Consider the following 20238-nt stretch of genomic DNA (forward strand, 5'->3'; position numbering starts at 1 on the left):
ATAACTTTGCAATGTTTATTTTAATTTTCTAGCAGTTAATTTTGATTAAAAGTTATTTTCCTGTCTTTCCTTAGTTTCAGCTTACAACTTCGGCCAGACGTATTTTCAGAAACGCGGTTGAATGAAAATGAGGAGAATAGGTATTTAACTGTGAAGTTCTACTGACTTCGTTAGAAAGCCAGAGATTCTGATGACCGCGCGTTAGCCTTTTGGCGATACTCTCTCACAAGCTATTATTATGCTCGGCCATAGTTTAGGCCCTTGATAGCTTCACCGTTAGATAGCGTTAAGGGGCCAACTTTGTTTGAATCTTGATAGCTTCGGCTATATCTTTTTAGTTAAGTTTAGTTAATTGCTTATCATTCCTGAGTTCAAGCCGAAACGGAGTCTTCATTGTAACTCCAAGAAGGAGTCGCTTGCGATTCGCTTATCAGTTCTCAATGTTCCAAACACATTGCAGTACATTCAAAGTTTGAAACTTTACAGTGGCGCCCAAACTAAAAGGGTGGTGGATGATGATTCTCCCCACCCAGAAATTGGCGATTGGGTCCCCTAAAAACCCCAGTCGCCCTTTAAAAGGGGGGTATATAAGGTGTTTCTCCCGCCTTCTTGGCATGCCTTCGTGGTGTGATTGTCTGCAACCTGGGCGCGTATTCTAGAGGTCTCCGGTTCGATTCCCGGCGAAGGCGTTGCAAATTTTTTACTTGTCCTGCTCCTAATTACTCTACAACTTTAAAAGCAAAAAATGTACAATTTACCAACATATAAGAATATAAAACAGAACTCACCAAAATGGATAAGAGGGTGGATATGGATGTATGCAATATGATTAATTGGAGTAACCTGCAACGACTGGCGATGGTTCTGCGCTTTATGATTGAGAAAGACTCTACTGCGTAGTTCAGAAGATGGCATTCGAGGGAGAAACTGGCAGACAGACGTAGCCAAAATGAGTATAGTTTTTATTTCTGGACAAGAACTAATTACTTAAATTTTCGTCACACATGACCATGGGCGCAAAATATCCACCCCACAATTTTATACTTTTAGATAACGGTATAGATAGTAACATGACAAAGAAAAGGGAGCGAAATAGCGCATTCATTACAAGTCAGCCGAAGAGAAAATGCGCAGTTATCCAATATGGAATATCACCAAGAGATGGTTTCGGTTAGAAAGTTTCAGTTCCCAAAGTTTTTAGTTTCGACTTAGCCATGTCACCAGCGCTACGCAAGGCATGCAAGTTAGATTGACATCGAAATAAAGAGGTCCAGAAAAGTTATTACAATTAAGGACGATTTCTAATTTAAATATTTATTTTGGTTTACATATATATTTATGTATGTATAAACGTTTGGTGCAGCCGATTGCTACAGAAAAGGAAAGCGCAAAACTAGATTTTATAGCAGTCTCATATACAAAATTTCAATGTTCTACGAATAATCGTTTTTGAGTTTTGCGCGATACACCCATACGTACGTACGCATAGACGTCACGAAAATATCCCTTCTGAATGACCTTAAATCCATTTTAAAATCCTTTTTGAAAAAAAAAAAAAGTTCTATATTCTGTCTGTACGTATATATGCCACGCAAAAAAATTGTTCAAATGGTTCAACAGCGATTAAAATAGATATTGATTGGTCAAAAATATGATACGCAAAATTTTTCGCCGTTATAATACTTGCTTTATTTTGTGCAAGGAAGTAAAAATCGTAATATATATACATATATTTAAATAGATATTTATATATAGATTGCAAGCCTTTATATATATATGTGTGTGTGTGTGTGTGTGTGTGTGTAAGAAAAATAAAGAATATGCACAAGATTAAATTAGCAGCGTAAATTAATTTCCCTTCTCTATTCTAAAAAAAAGCAACATCTATTTGCACTGCGTCATTTCGAGAAAAATGTATGTCATATGACTCTTACGTAATTCTGGTGATGTAAATTGAAGTAAAACTCAAGCAGCCAATAATAGTTTTACAACAATATTAAGTATCCAATCAAGATGCTTTGAGAACCAAAAGTAACTCAGTCTGACTTCAGATTTCATCCTGAACATTACGCACTTGCTTCCTATGCTTTGGCCTGGCTGCACTGGCAGTCTGTCTGCTCTTTCCTTCTTATTGTAAATTTATCTAAAATGTAAAATCTCTTAGAATAGCCACAATTAATGTGCCAACTTGATTGTCGCCGTAACATGTTTGCTAAAATAAAAAATGAAGATTTAAATCTGCATTCGCCTCCAACTTCCTAGTCATTATGGGTCAGCACTACTACACCATCCAAATTCCTACTCCTGAATATATTACATATATACATCTATATACAAAAGCTTGAAGTATAAGTTTCTGCGAAATTTCATCATAATCCGTAATAAATAAATACTGTTTTTATTTATTATATGCAATTTCATATTTTTGAACAAGATTAAATATTATTAAAAAAATAACGCGTTATAGCTTTTATTCCATCATCTGTATACACAAATTATTTTCTTTGATTGAAATTCTAGTAAAGAAAATTAAATTTCTTCTTAGTTTTATCTTGAATGACTCCAAGCTTTGAACATGACTGATTTAAAAAAGACAAAATAAGTAAAAACTCTACAAATCCAAAATGAGAATGCTTGTAAAGCCTGAAAAGAAAACGGAATATAATATTGCAGGAAATTTCAGAATATTTTTCCTATGTATTCGCAGCATGCTAAAAAGAAAATGGAATGGAATTTCGAAGCAAATTGCGCAATATGTTTTCCTATGTAATCGAAACATGATTCTCAGAAAGTCAATACATTATTCTTGGAAATGACGACACGCAGGCTTAGACTACCATGCCAATCTATCATAACGAATAAAAAGTAATAAAAGTTGAAATCAACTAACTATAGTGAAAACCAAAAGCTAACTATCAGACTAACCCTATGGAATCCAATAGCTAACTATGATGATAGATGTCCTACAAATGAATTCCTGAATTTGGAGAAATAACAAAATCAAAAAGAAGTAACGAAGTATTTTTAAATTCTATCTGCTATTTTCCTTAGTGAATTTCTTAAATTAAATATCAGATGTCGCATTCTTTTCTCGTCTGCTTGGGCTAAAACACCTGCTCCCCAAATATAAAAAAAAGTTAATATCGATCACTAATTTACTAAACGAAAAAAATGTTTTATTAGAAGAGAAATGTTATTTTTTCCAGCTGCATATACGATGGAATAATACTAATGGTTATAATACTTTATTATAATGACTGAACGATTTTTCATATTTCTTGTTTTATTAACACAGCAAACTTACATTAATAAAAGGCGTTGCTGTGCACATTAAGAATTAATTTTGTTAAGGAAGGTTTTTCACTTATCAATATATAAAGGCAAAAAGGCATTTACTAGCTAAGAATTCTACTTATATTCATATACAGAGGAATTCAAAAAATCTGGAAAAACTATAAAAGGGAATACGTAGAGGGGACCGAGAAAAGCAGGTTTTGTAATGGAATGTGTATGCAGAAGAAATAGCGCTGTGAGATGATAGAGATATGTGTTGGGAAGTCCTTTTCTGCTGGCGTAAATCCAAAATCCCTATACGACTTTTCGAGCAAGCTATAAAGATACCTGAACACAGACTCACCTGCATGCATTTGATATATGCAGCTGAGGCTAAAATATAATACGTACTTGATAAGAGGTATAGAGAATATTTCCTCTATATATCCATCGAGCAGCTACTTTGTTTTCGTCCGCAGTTCCATGGATAAAATACATACTGACGAGTTAGGCATTTGCGCTGAGGCATTCCGCTGTAGATTTGCAAGGAAAAAGACGATTTATGCCAACAGAACACGTTTGTCTACTGCTCAAGAGCGCATTTTACCATAACCTGGCATTTCCGCACATACATGCTATTTCAAAATCTACATATTTCGTTCCCACTATCTGCGTTTGCATTTTTACTAGACATTTTTTAATCACCTTGTATGTGTATGCACTCGCAAACTTGAAGTTGATCCGTATTTCTAATACGATAATTAATTCTGAATTTTTTATATTCTAGAAGAATTTCTTAACTTGAATAGTACCTTGATGAAATAATACCTTAATTCCATTAAGGTATTATTTCATCTAATTGACGAATTTTAATTAAATATTTTCTTTCATTTTACATCTCTTTGTCTAAAGAAAATATTTCTTGCACTAATTTAACTATAAACGCAAGTCACAAACTAAGCTGGAAAAACAATGGATTGGACTGTATGATTATGGCGAAGCAGCCCTAGAGATATCTACCTATAGGAAGAGGGGATATTGAGGATTGTTTTAGAAGGGAAACAGAATTCAAACCGATGTTGGATTATCACAAATTACAATACAGAAAATATTTCGTTCCGAAGAATATAAAACTGTAACGTTCTATCGAAACACTGGTACCATAAGCCGCTTTGAAATCAAGCGATAATTTAGCTACATAAAACAACAGTTGAATTTGAAAACAATAAGTTGCCAAATTATTTCTTTCTGACGTTTTAATTATTTTTCTTAATTCTTTTAAAATTTAAAACCAAAGTATATATACTTAAACAGCTTCCGTAACTTAGATTCTTTTTACTCTGCTAAGTATTTTCTTTTCCACGTCCTAGACTTCCTTCGTTATTTATAATACATTTTGTAAGACTTTTTGAAGAATTGCAGACGCTATTGAAAAGCGCTATTTTACTCATCTAAAAACATCCTTTTCTGTAAAATAAAATTTAATGAGCAGAGTCGTCTCAATCGTTATAATAGCCAAGTACTTTTAGACCAAGAATAAGCAGAACGAACGAACATTTGTCGCATTTAACTCGGGCTATGATTTTACTCCGCAACACTTTTTTTGACTTTGAAGGGGAAGTAATTACAACTCGTTAACTGGGAGTGAAGTAAAAAGCATAAAAAAGAACCGGGGCAGTAGATTTCAGTTTAGCAGTTGTGTTGAGATAAAATATTCCTGGCGCCATCCGTGTAAAAAGGCTGGTGCTTGTAATTTTATTTATTTTTCTCCCTCCTCGAATTGTGAAAACGAAAGCATCTACAAAGATCAGGATACTTAAGAATCCCAAGAGATTTGCGTGAAACATTTACTCTGTAATACCTTAAACCATTTACCCAAACTTTCCGCTTTAGAGGAGTGGAAAGAAAACTGTAGAGCATCGTAATCTGTTAGAAACACATATACAATAACTATACTTGAGAGCAAAAATGAATAGTCGTTATAATTCAGGGAATTTAAAGGAAGCCCTTAAGCATACGTTAGTTAAAAATCAAGCCTCTTATCCTGTAATTTTCTAGGAATCAAGTCAACAAGCAAATAATTTTAATAAATTTGAATAAATGTTTTATACGTACACAAATCTCACTCATTTCTAAAATTCTTAGAACTTCAGAAATCATGCTTCTTCAACTTTCAGCAGCGGAAGTGCACATATTTCTGGACTTTACCTATTTCCTGCTAGTTCACTGTACCAAAGAAGAATTCTCTAAAAATATATATTATAAAACTTTTACAAAATAGTCTTTTATTTAAAACTCAGATCATTAATAATAAATTAAAAGGAGAAAAATACTGTGTCATATAGCTTATTGGTAAGAAGAAATCTTCTCTTTACAAAATTCATCTATAGTTTCAAATTGCGAATAATAAAAGCATGGGGCGCCCTTGATAAATTTATAAAGTTAATGGCTTATATTTTTGAATATGCAGTTCGACTATTTGATTTGGTTATTATGATGCCCTCGCTTTTATTATTAAGATTTTAAGATATTTACAGAATCAATCTTAACACGTAATGAATGTAACATATTTACAGAACCAATTTTTGCCACAACTTGGAGCTATTTAAGAACCTACTCGTATGACATTTCTTCCATCAGGACGTTTTTTACTTGCATTTACTTGCATCAGGACTTTTTTACTTGCATCAGGACGTTTTTTACCAGCATTTACGTAGGTCATGGACACTGAAGTGGCAGTTTTACACTGTCACACCTACCGCAACCAACCAACCCAACAGGACGGCGCATACTACATAGCCGGCCTAGTGCCTCAAGAAGTTCTTAAGTCGTAACAGGCAAATGTCACAAAAAAATGGAACACTGTTGACATAAGCAGCAAACTTTCCATTACAATAAAGCAGTGAAAATGGAAAGAAGAGTGAACTTTTTCTTTTCACCTTAATCAGTTCTTCAATGGCCACTGACTATTTTTGAATACTTCTAATAAAACTAGCACGTCTGATTACTATAATCCTGAATATACCTTAAGTTGGCGCTTTCACTTAATACGCCCCACTGATAAACACTATAAAACTACTATGTTATATGTGCTACCCACATAGCAAAACGATTAAAATTGCGCAGGAAATCTCCCAGAATTGTATTACATTACAATTACCACCTCATGTACATATACTAGCATAACCGTAATAGTGGTTAGTAATCACAGTGGGTGAATAATATCTGTTTCTTTTTCAGCCTCAATAACAATTAGTAAATTGCATAGTAACGACTGTCTGTAATAATTTCTATTAGTCAATGTCTATGGGATTGTATGCATTGAGTATTTACCGATAATACGACGTAAGTAAACGCAACATCATATGAATATAATTCAGTATCACTATAAGGTATTTCTCCTGCTTTCCATCAACATCATATGAATATAATTCAGAATCACCATAAGGTATTTCTCCTGCTTTCCTGGCATGCCTTCGTGGTGTAGTGGTCCTGCACGCTGGGCCGGTATTCTAGAGGTCCGTGGTTCCATTCCCGGCGAAGGCGGTTGCTAATTTTTCATCTCTTCGTCTTTTTCAATTAACTTAATAACGTACAGCAATAACCTAATAACCAGCCTAATAAACTAATAACCAACTAACCTACAGCACTACTGATAAGAAAGAATGTGGGCATATAATTAATGTATTATAGCTTTCAGCGTACTAAAACTTCGTATGCTTTCATACCTAGATTATGTTTATGCATATAAATTATGCAATAATAATAAAAAATAAATATGAATATTATTCAACATTTTAGTTATTCACCCGTAGTGTGCCGGAACAATAAAATTCAGAATCGTCCCGAATACTGGCACCAAATGTAACTCCAAGTAACATTATGCAGAAGCTTCCAGTACTACCCGCCTGACCTGCGCTGCCAGGCCTACAGGCTATGACAGGATAGCAACAGCATCTCAACTGGTTTTGACAGAAAGTTATAACAATATGAAGAATAGCTTCTGTACATTAAAATAAACTAACCAATTAATGTATATACCCATTTTGGCAATTAAGTTAACTATGGGGATACTACCCCTTCAGCTGGGATCTTCCGTATGAAGAGGAAGACAGAGTTCAACGGAAATCAATCGTGCTGTAACCCTAAGCCTTGCCGACCTACTACCAGATTCCCGAGAAGTGACCTTCCAACGAATCACGTAGGATTTAGAGATGCATGAATCATCGCCTAATGAAGAACTACACTCATGTCCATAAATTGAGGATAATACAAAATCAGGAAAAGGAAAAGTTAGAAGCAAACCAAATTTGACTTATTTGTAAAGCTTATTTATCAAACAAAAGGTAAAGAGCCAAAAAAGATGCTATATGTTTGATATTATTAAAAAAAAATTAGCGACTTTTTCTCCCTGGAGCAAATTAGAAAAAAAAAACAATATTACATGATTGGTATGATTGTTAATACATTGTATGTCTCCCAGACGATGCAATACAGTCCGTACAACGCCTAGGCATGCTGAGTACCAAATTATCGATCTGATCTTGGGGAATATTACACCACTCAAAAAGCAATGCTCTCCGAAGTTCCGGTAGACATGTAGGAGAAGGTTGACGGGCTGCAACTCGTCGGCCAAGCATGCCCCACACGTGCTCTACTGGATTCAAGTTCGGTGAGAATGCTGGCCAGTCCATACGGGTGATATCCTCCGATTGAAGACATTCGCTTACGATGTTTGCACGGTGAGGATGGGCGTTGTCATCCATAAACACAAATAGTGCGCCCATGGCGCCCCGAAACAAACATACATGTTGTTCCAGAATGACGTCCCGATAGATTTGGCTTGTCATGGTTAAAATTTGTACATGCAGGTCAGTTCTGGAACCCAGAATAATTCCACCCCAAACAAGCACTCCTGCACCACCGTAACGGTGTCGTTCAATGATGTTTTCTTGGTGGTAACGGGTACCTGGAGCTCTCCATATGAAAGTCAGGCGAGAATCAGACTGCAAGCTAAACCTGGACTCGTCGGAAAACATAACACAAGCCCACTGTTGCGGTGTCCAAAATGCATGCTCTCTACTCCAGGCTAACCGCAGGCGACAGTGAGTTGCAGTACGTGGAACGCATCTGACGGGTCTACGAGCATATAGACCAATCTGCCCTAATCGTCTGTACACGGTCTGCCTTGAAATTGTCGTACTAGTGGCTGAAGAGATCTGACGAGATAGGTCTGAGGCTGTGCTCCGCCCGTTTCTTTTGGCAGTAACTACCAAATACCGGTTCTCATTCGGCGTTGTAACTCTGGAGCGACCTATGGCGTAACGTCTTCTCACATTACCATCATCTTGGAATCGTTGCCAAAGCCTGGAGATGACACTGGGGGCAATTCCAAGTTCGTCTGATACTTTCAGTTGGATACGCCCACGTTCCAGACGGCCGATAATTCTACCACGTAAAAAATCATTCAAATGCGTCCTTTGCGTCATAACTATTCGGTTATTGCACTGAAATGCTTATAAAGCGCCTGCGAACAATTTTACTTCTTTGCCTGTATTCCTTATCTATCACTCTTTTACACTCTCGTAATTGTGACGTACCATCGGTGTCATCTGGTTACTTCCTGAAATTTGCATATGATTCTTGAAGATGTGTGTAGTGATTTTACAGGTGATATATTTATTTTAGAGTTCGATTTCCGCATTACTCCGAATTATCCTTAATTTATGGACATGAGTGTATCACGCTACCTGCCTGGATAGGGAACAAATAGGAGCTCGATTCTTGAATAGTATACCTCCAGAGCTAAACTTACAAATGCCCGCCAGTACAATAAACAACTCCGAAAGGAGGTTTTAGTAAAGTAGAGTAAGAAGCAACTGAGTTCTAGTTCTTTACAGCACGGAATAGTTGTTAAAACAACTGATACAAGGGTCAATGCAAGTAAAGCAAGCGTATAATTCAAACTATTACATAACTAAGTGGTTGTTAATATCTTTTTAAGAGGTTTTGGTAAGACTCGGTGTTGATCAAGTTATGACTCCGTGTTACTGAAAATAATCAACTTTATTGACAGGAACTTATTCGTTAAAAATACAGAAGGTACTACAGGATAATCTAACTTCTCAGAATAAATGATAAAGAAGACTTGACGTCAGCTGGTGGCGCACGCAACTGAGCATGAGATAATCGCATCATAGTTACCAGGCAAAATTTTAGACAAACATCAGTAACTATAGCGTTTGCGTAAAATCCAAAAAGATTTCCCTACGGTTAAATACAAAAAGTATACTGAAAGTTCTCTCAGCGACAGACTAAGATAGCTTTCCCAACATTACTTTCCTGAATATGGTAAGCATTTTGAGGAGCAAACATTAGTATTAATCAAAGCATTTCTATGACAGTCACATCCGCTGAAGATGAAAATCTTCCGCAACCGAGTGGATGTCTTACACAAGAACTAGAAGAAAAATCATTGGTGCATTGTGAAGAATAATTTAGAGAAATATCGTTTTCTGTCAAGCTCGTTTTAAAAAATTAGATCTTAAGTTTAACATTTTTTTTTTTTTTTTTGCTTATTTTTAACTCGAAAATACTTATTTTTCAAGTAATACGTGTCAGATGACTCATGTTAAGTTAAAGATTTAGACGTAGTGAAATGTTTTATCACATATCTCAAGCGATTAAGCACATTTCAGATCTTGTATATCCAAAATATAAAACAAATTACTCTTTCTCACAAATGCAGTGAAACTATAAAACGAAATTAGGCAACCCAGGAGGCGCCATTTTAATGTGACTCATATTCCGAGGCAAGAGCATCTCGTAATTCAACCGAGCGCAGTTTCTCACCTCTAATGAACGCAGCGAAAGAGGTTGATAAATTGTTATGGATGGGCGGGTAGGCATTTTTATGCAGTATATTATGAAGTAAGCAGTTTATGCTCGCTTTATCTTTGACTGGAGAACTAGTGAAAATCTTCAGAGAAACAAGTTCCTTGTTATAATACCATTCATTTAGAAAAGGCCCATAATTTATAGCTACGAGAAGCTGCATAACTTTTTATTTTGTTGTAGCTCAAACAATGTTGTTTCATAATAACGCTCTTTTGTTAACTGTATAATGCATGCAGAAATGTATATGATGTTAAATTATTGAATAAATCAGAGAGTAAAATTTTTTATTATCAGTCTTACGCACGATACCGACATCTGGAACAAGTTGAAAAAAGGAAGAAAATCAAAACATTTAGTACTGAGGTACCTAATATATGGAAAAAGACGTATATTTTTATTATTACAATAATTCTGTAAATATTAAGAATTGCAACTACGCATATTGTAAATTAAATTTCGCATAAATTATATCATTTAGCGATGCTATTAAAATAAAATAAAGAATAGATTTATTACAAATACAGCTCACTGTCACTGTTTTTAAATAGCTTACCTTTGTGAAGCAATTACAATTTGAAACTTATAATAAAGATCTTACGTAATTTTAAATGACAGCACTCTGGAAACTGGCTGCTGTTAATTTACATAAAACAAAATTACATATCCTGCTCAAAAGCAAAAACAAAACTAAAAAAAAAAAAAAAAAAAAAAACTTTCAAAGGTTACATGGCTGATAAATGGCAGAGTAGCAGAACAAAACATAGAAATAAACACAGTTTTTTTTTTAATTTACTACAATAGAAATCTAGAAATTTAAATACTGACTTAAAATACTTACTAAAAGTTTTCTTCTCTTAATTCATAGCTTTAATTAAATATCTTTTCTTTGCTGATGATATATGAAAAACCTTTTCAAATAATATAAATATACATATATATATAATAAAATACGACGTCTACGTTAACAAAAATTTGGCAACATTCAAATTGACTATTCTAAATTTACGTTCTTCCTCTAAATTCATGCTTCTTCCCCAAATTCGAGATCATTCCAAATTACGTGACACTGCTTGAAAAAGGTAAATAACACTACAATTAACCAATCACGACTTAGCTTCACAATTGTACCTACGTAGTATAAACACTGCTTCAAGCAGCTACGCCTTCCTTTATTCCCGACTTCTGCCATGCAAAGAACTCTGTGCCGCTTATGCTTTTCTGCCTGAAATGACGTCCTATCTTTTTACCTGTGTATATAAAAATTTGTTGTATTCCGCATCGATTGGAAAGTAATTTGTCTGCCAAAGAGATGACTTGAGATGTGTAAAAATAAAATGATGACTCCTCAATTCAGTTTTGGTAGCTGCTTCATCAAGCCTTCACCCACCAGCCACTACGACTGCATCAAAATATTATATATATATGTGCGCATATAGATATATATATGTGTGTGTATGTAAGTTAAAAATAAAGCAAGATTATAATTTAAACTAGTTGTTACCTCTTAATTTCCCCTCTCTATTATTTTAAAAATCGTAATAATTGGACCGCCTCATTTCTAGATCAATCCCTTTTGCATGGTTTGCGTAACGCTGATGACGTAGGTCATTTGAAACATGAACTCAAAATTTTGAGAATTGAAACCTTTCTAACCTAAACCAAAACCTTCTCTTAGTAAGCTTCCATACTGGATAATCGCTCACTTTAGCTTCTCTCTATGTGTTGCTTAGACGCAATTTCGCTGTACTCTCTTCCTATCGCAACAGTATCGAAAATGTAACTGTTCTGGACACAGGCACAATTAGGGTGTCAAATAAATTTTGGCCGCAAATGTGAATTTAAATAAAAATTGAATTTAATCCGCTTCGACTACCAAGTCTCCTAGTCATTATGGATTTATCATTCTACGCAATCAGAATGCCTCTTCAATGACCTCTACGTGCTTCGCATTCGGTATTTTCTGCGTTTCTACTTTTCAGTGTACCTACATCAGCATTTCTAAATTTGTTTGTTTATTCTAATTTGTATATATATATACAATACACGAGTAATGTTCGGAATTTTCCTAATTAACCATTTTTAGAGAAGATGAAACTATTAGTCATTTAATCTTTTCGTAACGTGTCACGAGAATGTTGCCAAGCTTGCATAACAAGTGGCGAATAATATTACACCTGGAAGACATGGGAATAAACAATTAAATACATCCATATCGTCTCTGATATTCGAAACCAGGACTAGCGATAGGGCAACCGGTCCATATGACCACCATAACAAAACAAACCTTGACAAAACAAAAATACAAACTATCAAATTTCGTAAGGGTCCCTTGAAAGAAAATTTTACCGTCAAACCGATAACAAGCTAATTAAAAAATAAATCCCTTTTAAATATAGAAGACTTGAAATGAGTGCATTACAGTTCTTAGAAAATAAAATAAAAAATAATATTTAAATAAACCTGTAAAATACATCAAAAGCATTTGAAATCAAAAAAAGAATTAGAAATATCATGTTTTTAAATGTAGGTTACCTAAAATTACTCAAGACAATATTTTTTTTCGAGAGGGAGGGTTGATTTAAATACACTTGTAGTTTTCACATTTACCCAGCTCTATCAAATCTAGTTAATAATTTGAATTGCAATCCAGTTTTTGTCAACAAGGCACTTAAAATCCTTCAACATTTTAAGTTCTTCATTCCCATACTTCTTTATTATTATGTATTTACATATTCTATTTGCACAATACAGTGTACGCTGCACAAAATATTTGCCGTTCGAAGAAGAGAAACCTATGCGAATATCTCTCTTAAAATAAAAAGATTTTCTCTCTAAAACATTAAACGACATAAAATCTATTTTTTTTCTAAATACACATTTATAACTTCCTTATTTTTCTTCTGCATATATCTTTGAATGGTAATACATTGCGTGATTACTGAATTTTATTCATGAATTTGTCATAATGTATCGCATAATTTTCACTTTTAATGCATTAAAAAGTTTTCATAAGAAGTTAAGTTGAATTGAATGGCTTACCAGTGGGGGAGAAAATAGGACCTATGAGCTACAGCAGTTCTTTTTCAGTTATGTTTCTGGGCACATTGCTGACTACGTTGGATTTCGGTGTATTTCCAACTCATATCATCAGTACGACATAATGTTGTTAAAAAGGTCTGTGCGATAGCATCCTCTCTAAAGCAGTTACTCTTAGCAGTTTCAATAATCATTTAGAAATCAAACAGACAGAATCCAAAAAATATGAAGGAGAAACATGCCTTTTTGCAAGTAGATAAAACTGAATCTTCGACTGGTTGACACGAACTTGATACTTAGTTTTTCTTACATGGAGAGAGGTTGAATTAAAATTAAATTTTACATTACTGTAAATTACCAAAACCTGCGATTATAATATTAAGATTTTCATTAAGAAAAAGAAAGATGTTAAACCTAGAACATTGGTTAAAAGGTAAAATTTCTAATCATTGAGCTTAGCTTTGAAGAACACTAAAAACATTCTGAAGCTTTACTTTATGAAGTCTTTTTACCCGGATAGATGCAGGTTTAATACCATGACAAACAAGATTTAGATAGGAACCTGTGTCTGAAAATGCAGACGATGACCGCTACAGAGCACAAGTGTAGAATGGAAGAAATAAAGTAAGTTCAAAGAGGTGTTAACACGACTTTTATTGCACAGGTTAAATCACAAAAGATGTTCAAATTTCCTCAAAGCATATTTCACAACGTCGACGCATGGATTCACGGATCCGTTCAAAAGGGGTAGATCCAAAATGCGTCCAAAATCGTGCCGTCGCTTCCACGATATTGGCGAGGAGATCTATGAAAGATGTTATGGTTGTCTCGAATACAAGAGACTATGCATCTCCACAGGTAGGTAGAAATCCAAGGGAGTCAGGTCGGGGGATTGAGGTGGCCATGCGACTGGTACTCAGAACCATACAAATAATGCATATTGGCCAGTTCTGAGTTAGTAAACCGATTTATCCTTCTCATGCAACGTCCTTGCCTGAAATAATCCCGCTTCCCATTCTCCCATAAATCTGCGAATATTGCCCTCAAGGTGTTGCAGTTTGCATTTTCGGACAGCAGTTCCTATGTAAATATTGTTTGTTATAGTATGACAGATCAATATGTTGAGCTTGGCAACGGCCTTTTGAGATACCCCGTATAAATGACCAATTATTTTGCGCAGTGCTTCTCTGGATAAGAAACTGGGGCAACATTTTCCCCATTCTTGTTGCTGACTCGTGGTTATAACTAGTCATCAGCTGTCGATGATTCATTTGTTATTTTTAATGAATCCTCGATAGCTGATGTAACATTGTAACTTCTAATGATCCTGAGGTCTTCCATTGTATCCTCTAATGATCTTGAGGTCTTAATCCTGAGGTTACAATGGGACATCTGGCCGATGTTCCATTACAATCTCTAAAGACATAACAAAGTTTCCTGATTACAGTTCTTTTCTATTATTTCCTCGATGAATCGTAATAAGCATTTCTAACAAACTTAATCATAATCAGCATACGCAATGTCAAATAATTAGTTTCCCATAAGTTTTATAGAATTACATGGGCTTTAACATATGGTGTTTAGAAAAGGTGGTTACAGGTTTTATTTCCTTAAATATTTTTTCTAAACATTCATTTCTAGAAACGTAAAGCTTCTTGGAATAAGGTAATGTGGTTTTGGAGAAAACCTTCAGTGTTGTGGATGGAAGGATTCGCTGAATATGAAAGCTGTCTTCTTATATCTCAATGTCAATTATCTTAAGTTTTACTAACAAATAAGCTTAATTTAAACACTATGTTATCTTCTCTTTGATTCACGTCAGATATTTTCACTCAGACTATGAAGTTAAGCCAGTGAATTCATGTGTAAGAAGCTTAAATATGGCGTAACTGCAAATGATGGCTTATTATGGGAAGTTTCACCCTATTGTTCGTATATACTAGCGCCGATCTAGTTATCTGCTTTGGAAAGAATTTATATTGACCGTAGGTTGCCTCGAATTCCGCTATCATTCGAAGCTGTTAAGCCCCCGCTTTTTTAACAGTTATTAGATGGAGTTAAAACTTGTTTTAGAAAAATGTATTTCGATATTTGAATGTTTCAAAGTAGATCGCTTTATTTTTACCAGCTATTGCTGATAAATAATCGAATAATTAGTTTCGTAAACACTCGTTATTTTGTAAAAGTGCCAAGAGTGGCGAAATAATGCTAGCTGAATTTTAATTTTTACTGTGCTTCTTTTAACCGTGTTTATGTAAGTTGATTTTGGTCAGAGAGACAGCTTGCCACAATTAGAAAGTAACTCTGACCGAAGTACCTTTGCGTGAATACACTTTCGAACATATATTTTAAGCGTTAGTTTCATGCTTAAATCTCCGTTTCAAAATTCTTCATTTTCTATGCACATCAAAGAACTAATTATGCACAACTCTTCGAGTTTTATGCGTAATGTGTGGTGCGTTTCGCATTTAACTCGTTACAGCATAATGAATGCTTTCCTAGGTAGAATTTTTGAGGGGGTCCTTATATTAAGTTAGGTTGTTTATTCATAGAGTAATATTACCTTGAGTGTTAAAACTGTTCTCATAAACTGTCTACCTCATTTATAAGAATATAAGACGCAATAAGAAGTGCGTATCTAGAATCAAAATCTACAAAACTCACTTTTTGAATCCTGTATGTAAAAAAATGCACGGGACTTAAGCAGAAAACGCTTCTTCAATAGTGGGTTTTAAAATTATGTAATAGTATCTAAGTCATAACATTTATTTTGTCAATTAAAAGAGAAAATTTAAATGAACTTTAAAGTTGACTTTGGTTAATTAATTTTTCTTTCGCTTTTTACTAGCAAATACAAATTTCCAAGAATCTGATAACATTATTATTTGGTATTTTACATTGAAAAATAACCTGATATTCCAGGTATTTATTCTTTTTGTGGGGATGCTATTATTTTCACTTACCTTTATCTTCATTTCTGAATAACAGTTTTCAACATTTTTGCTTTTTTATATCATTAGTGTAATGAACAGAAATATTTTCTAACATCAAGTACTTTGTGGATTGCAACATTTGCAAGTTTATGTTTTGCTTATACTATTGCCTTCATCAACAGTACAATCTAACTTTAAAAATTAAATACGTTATTACTATAGAGATTCCAATTTTCTATGTATATATTTTATTTGTAGCATTTCGAGTTAAACATATTTTATTGAAATAATTAATATTTACATTTCTGCACTGGGTGATGGAACTGAAAAAATGAAAATGCAAACGACTGTGCAAATTCAAAGTGTACTGCTTAAAAAAACTCAAGACAAAACTTACTGAATGAAATAAGTTAAACGTGCAAATAATGAAAAGCAATATTCGATTTTTTACGAAGTATTATCATTTAGGAAGAATAAACATTAAAATAATGAATTGCAGCTGAAAGTAAAGCTTCTTTTTTCCCTAGTTTCTAAATAAAGCAGTTAAACAATAGCAAGTACTAATCTCCCTTCCCCAAACTTCGGTTATAATTCTTACTACTTCGGAAACTTTTAAGAGCTTTCAATCCACTTACAGGCAAAGAAGACAGTTAAATTTAATGTAAATATCAGACCTTATATTCACTGTCCATTAATCTTGGCAAAAGAGGAAACGATGGAGGGACTTGAACTGATAGCGAAATCAAGAGTGTATTTAATTCGAACAACGTCTGGCGAAACTGTTCTCCGTTAAGCACCCCATTATGCAAAAACTATAAAAATTACCCCTCAACTAAGGAAAGAAGAAGAACGAAAAGAAACCATTTCTCGGGCTCAGTTCCAAAGCTCATTATTTCCCGCTATTACGAGAAAAAGACTGTAATTCTGGATTTACAGTAGGCTTAAACCGCTACTATTAAACGGGCGGTTACTGATCCTCCAGTAATCCCGCCGGATTACAGTTTGGAACATAACACACTTCCATTCGTCTTCATTAATAGCGAGAAGAGCGGCAGCCAATCGGAAGGCGAATATAAGTCACGTGTTTAATGGCCGTCTTCGAGACAAAGTCAAGCCGGGAAGAGAAATCGTTTGATGCGACGTAAGGATTGTTTTGTTCTCTTTTATCTTGTAGTCCTAAGAAGTCGCTTTATCAGGGTAAATAATTGCTTTTCCACTTATATTTATTGTAACGGCTTCCTGGGAGGTGAAAAATACCGTGTGGGTTGTCATACGGTTGAATCGCTCTTAATCTATCTTCTTTCCTGCGGACGTGAATTGCACTACAATCAGTGTGAAACATTTCTGATCTAATAGAAGAAAATTAAAATCGAAAGTAGAGAAAAACTGGTCTACAGAAAAAGGACAGATAATTATTATTTTAGAAGTATTTCATATTAGCTTAAAACATTTCTGATTTGAAACAATGAATATTAAAAAAAATCAAAATAAAATAAAATAAAGCCCTATTTGGAGGCTCTAACATCTTACATGGTCTTCACATGCCATTGCTTAGCTTAAAAACGTCACGACAAGGTGTTGCGCTGCGAAAGAAATCATTTACTATAGTGTGTAAATTAAATGGGACAAAGTAATTTTTTCTCAGAATTGTTAGTTGGTTGCCAGCTGGCATCAGCAGGTCCCTCAAAGAGTTTTATTTGCCCTAATGTCATCTGGATGTCTATTTCCGACTACTTAGAACTGGTTTAGACAATATATTAGGATCATTATACAATTTTTATGTCTGTTTCTGGGAAAAGGGGAAGTTACTTTCGTATATTTGTGAAATATATTTTGTATTCGTGTTCATTTTAGCTTACTAAAATGGATAAAATGCATAGAAATAGAGCAAAGACTATTGCACTTAACAGTCACATAGCTATGATTGTAAGCAATATTGCTTTCATGGCTATTGTTGTAAAATCGAGTACTTCTCGAATTTGGAAAAGACGCAATGAAACTGATTTTTTTTTTCTCTAGACAGCAAGGGTAAATCTGAAAGGATAACTAGCAAAGACCTTAAAAGAGATCTCTTATCTATTGGTGTTGATATTCCTTCTTCAAATGTGCGACGCAGACTTCTCACTGCCAGTCGGAAGGCTAGAAAGACAATTAAAAAACAACTTTGGATACGTCACGTAAAGCAAAAACGATTATTATGGGCAAAGAGATACAAATCTTGGACCATAAATGACAGAAAAAGCTCCTTTTCAGCAATTAGACACATTTATTTGTTTATGGTTTCACATATAAAATTGTTAAAAAAGCAAGGGTGAATCAATAAGAGCTTATCATAGACAATAAACTGTAAAATACCCTCAAAAACAAATGTTTTGGGTTTTTTTCATTGCAGATATCACTTGAAGTCTAATTCCTGTTAATGGATTGATGAATTCATCGAAGTATGTGGACATTTTAAAATGCAGGGGTTGTTTCATTTTTGAACACCTTTCCAAGGACATTTCAGCATGGCTTACCCCATGCCCCAATTCGAAATCTGTCAGACGATTCCTGGTGGAAAATAGAATTATTATGCTATATCGCACTGGAAATTCACCGGGCTTAAATCCTATCGAAAATTTGTGGCACATTCTCAAGGTATGTACATGTTAACAAAATGGTTTAGAGGAAAAAACAATTCATGATTAAGAACGTTATAAAAGTGTGGTTCCATGACAAACAAGTAGAAGGTATACGTACAAGATTAGTAGAGTCAATGCCTAAGCGCATTCTAAAAATCATTTCCGCTAAAGGAAGGTATATTTCTTCTCAATCGTATTATTATCACTTTATATGGAGGTATGCATATAAATTATATAAAAAAAGCGCTTTCAAACAGGGTTATCAAAAACAGCGATTAATCTGCACACTACAGTTTAGGATATCTACCTAGAAGGGTGGGTGCCTTCGGGTTCAAATCATTGAATTTGCTAATCAAAAATTCGTTAAAGTTTTACAGAATATGAAATAGGTAAAAAAGAATTTCGAAATTCGGGCTTCCGAATGCCCATGTTCGGATGGAGAACTACGTTTTTCAAAATTTGATGGCTCTAGGTATTGTTGTTTTTTCGCAGTGAGAAAAACGTGCATACATTCAATACAGATTCTTCATTACTTAATTCTTTAAATAGAATACAGTGATTTGATTACTAACAAATGATAATATTTGGTGGCAACAATTTTAAAAGTAATATGCTTTTACAATTATTCAACACAAAATTTCGTTTCGAGGCTAATATCCCATTCGGAACTAACGTCCCTTTTAAACTAAGAGATCCGAAGTTCAAAATTAGGGCTTCCAGGTGCACATGTTCGAGTGGAGGACAATGTTATTCAAAATTTGATGGCTCTATGCAGATTCTTTCTTATTTAATTTCTTTAAAAATAATACAGGGCGTTAATACTTGATGGTAACAATTTGAAAAGAGGTATGTCATTTACAGTAAATCAGTGTATGGCTATAGTAATCAAACGCCAAATCGCATTTCGAAACTAGAGGACTAATAATGTATTCAGGTTTCGGGCTTCAATTTAAATATGTTCGAATAGAAGACGATATGCTGAAACACATGTGAAATTTGCTAGGAGCAAAATGCTACAGGGCAAGGCTATTTAACATTAAGTAAATGGGAATTTCGCTAAATTGGCGAAAATCTTAGTAGTTTGAAGTGTAACTACTGATTGTGTTGGGAAGAAAAGACCTGTACGAGTATTTTTATGGAAAGTTTGAGAACTATAAAGGGTTCCTTTTGGTGAAATAAATTTTATCAAGCTATTATTGGCTCTGTGTGCATTCAATACTATTACGAACCAATACGTTATATATCTTCTGTTTATTTAAAAAACAGTGAAAGAATACGTAATGTAATTTTATAAACATATTGAATATTTTTCATTAGATAGATCATGATGAATGAAATGCATTTTTTATTTAAATCAATCGGGTTAAACAGTAAAAAAATAATATTTTTAAGAAATTCACCTGTTGGATTTTTATTTAGTTTAATCATTAAAAGCAGACAGATTAAATACGAAAGAATAATATCTTACATTTTTCCAA

At 34.1% G+C, this 20238-nt stretch overlaps 1 protein-coding gene across 4 annotated transcripts in view; it reads right to left on the bottom strand.

Moving 5' to 3' along the window:
• LOC118182751 (maltase A2-like) overlaps positions 1-20238 on the bottom strand; it is a 682214-nt gene that overhangs the window by 574677 nt on the left and 87299 nt on the right. The window contains exon 1 of one of the 4 annotated variants that reach the window (XM_085814805.1): positions 5389-5521. The exons of the other annotated variants lie outside the window; for them this stretch is intronic. The gene's annotated coding sequence lies outside the window, so the exon portion shown is untranslated. Of the gene's footprint in view, positions 1-5388; positions 5522-20238 lie in introns of those variants that run through there. 4 annotated transcript variants of the gene reach the window in all.

This window comes from Stegodyphus dumicola, chromosome 4 (assembly GCF_044657685.1).
Source record: "Stegodyphus dumicola isolate Sdum_Otavi_A_Nest chromosome 4, ASM4465768v1".
Taxonomy (NCBI): Eukaryota; Metazoa; Arthropoda; class Arachnida; order Araneae; family Eresidae; genus Stegodyphus; species Stegodyphus dumicola.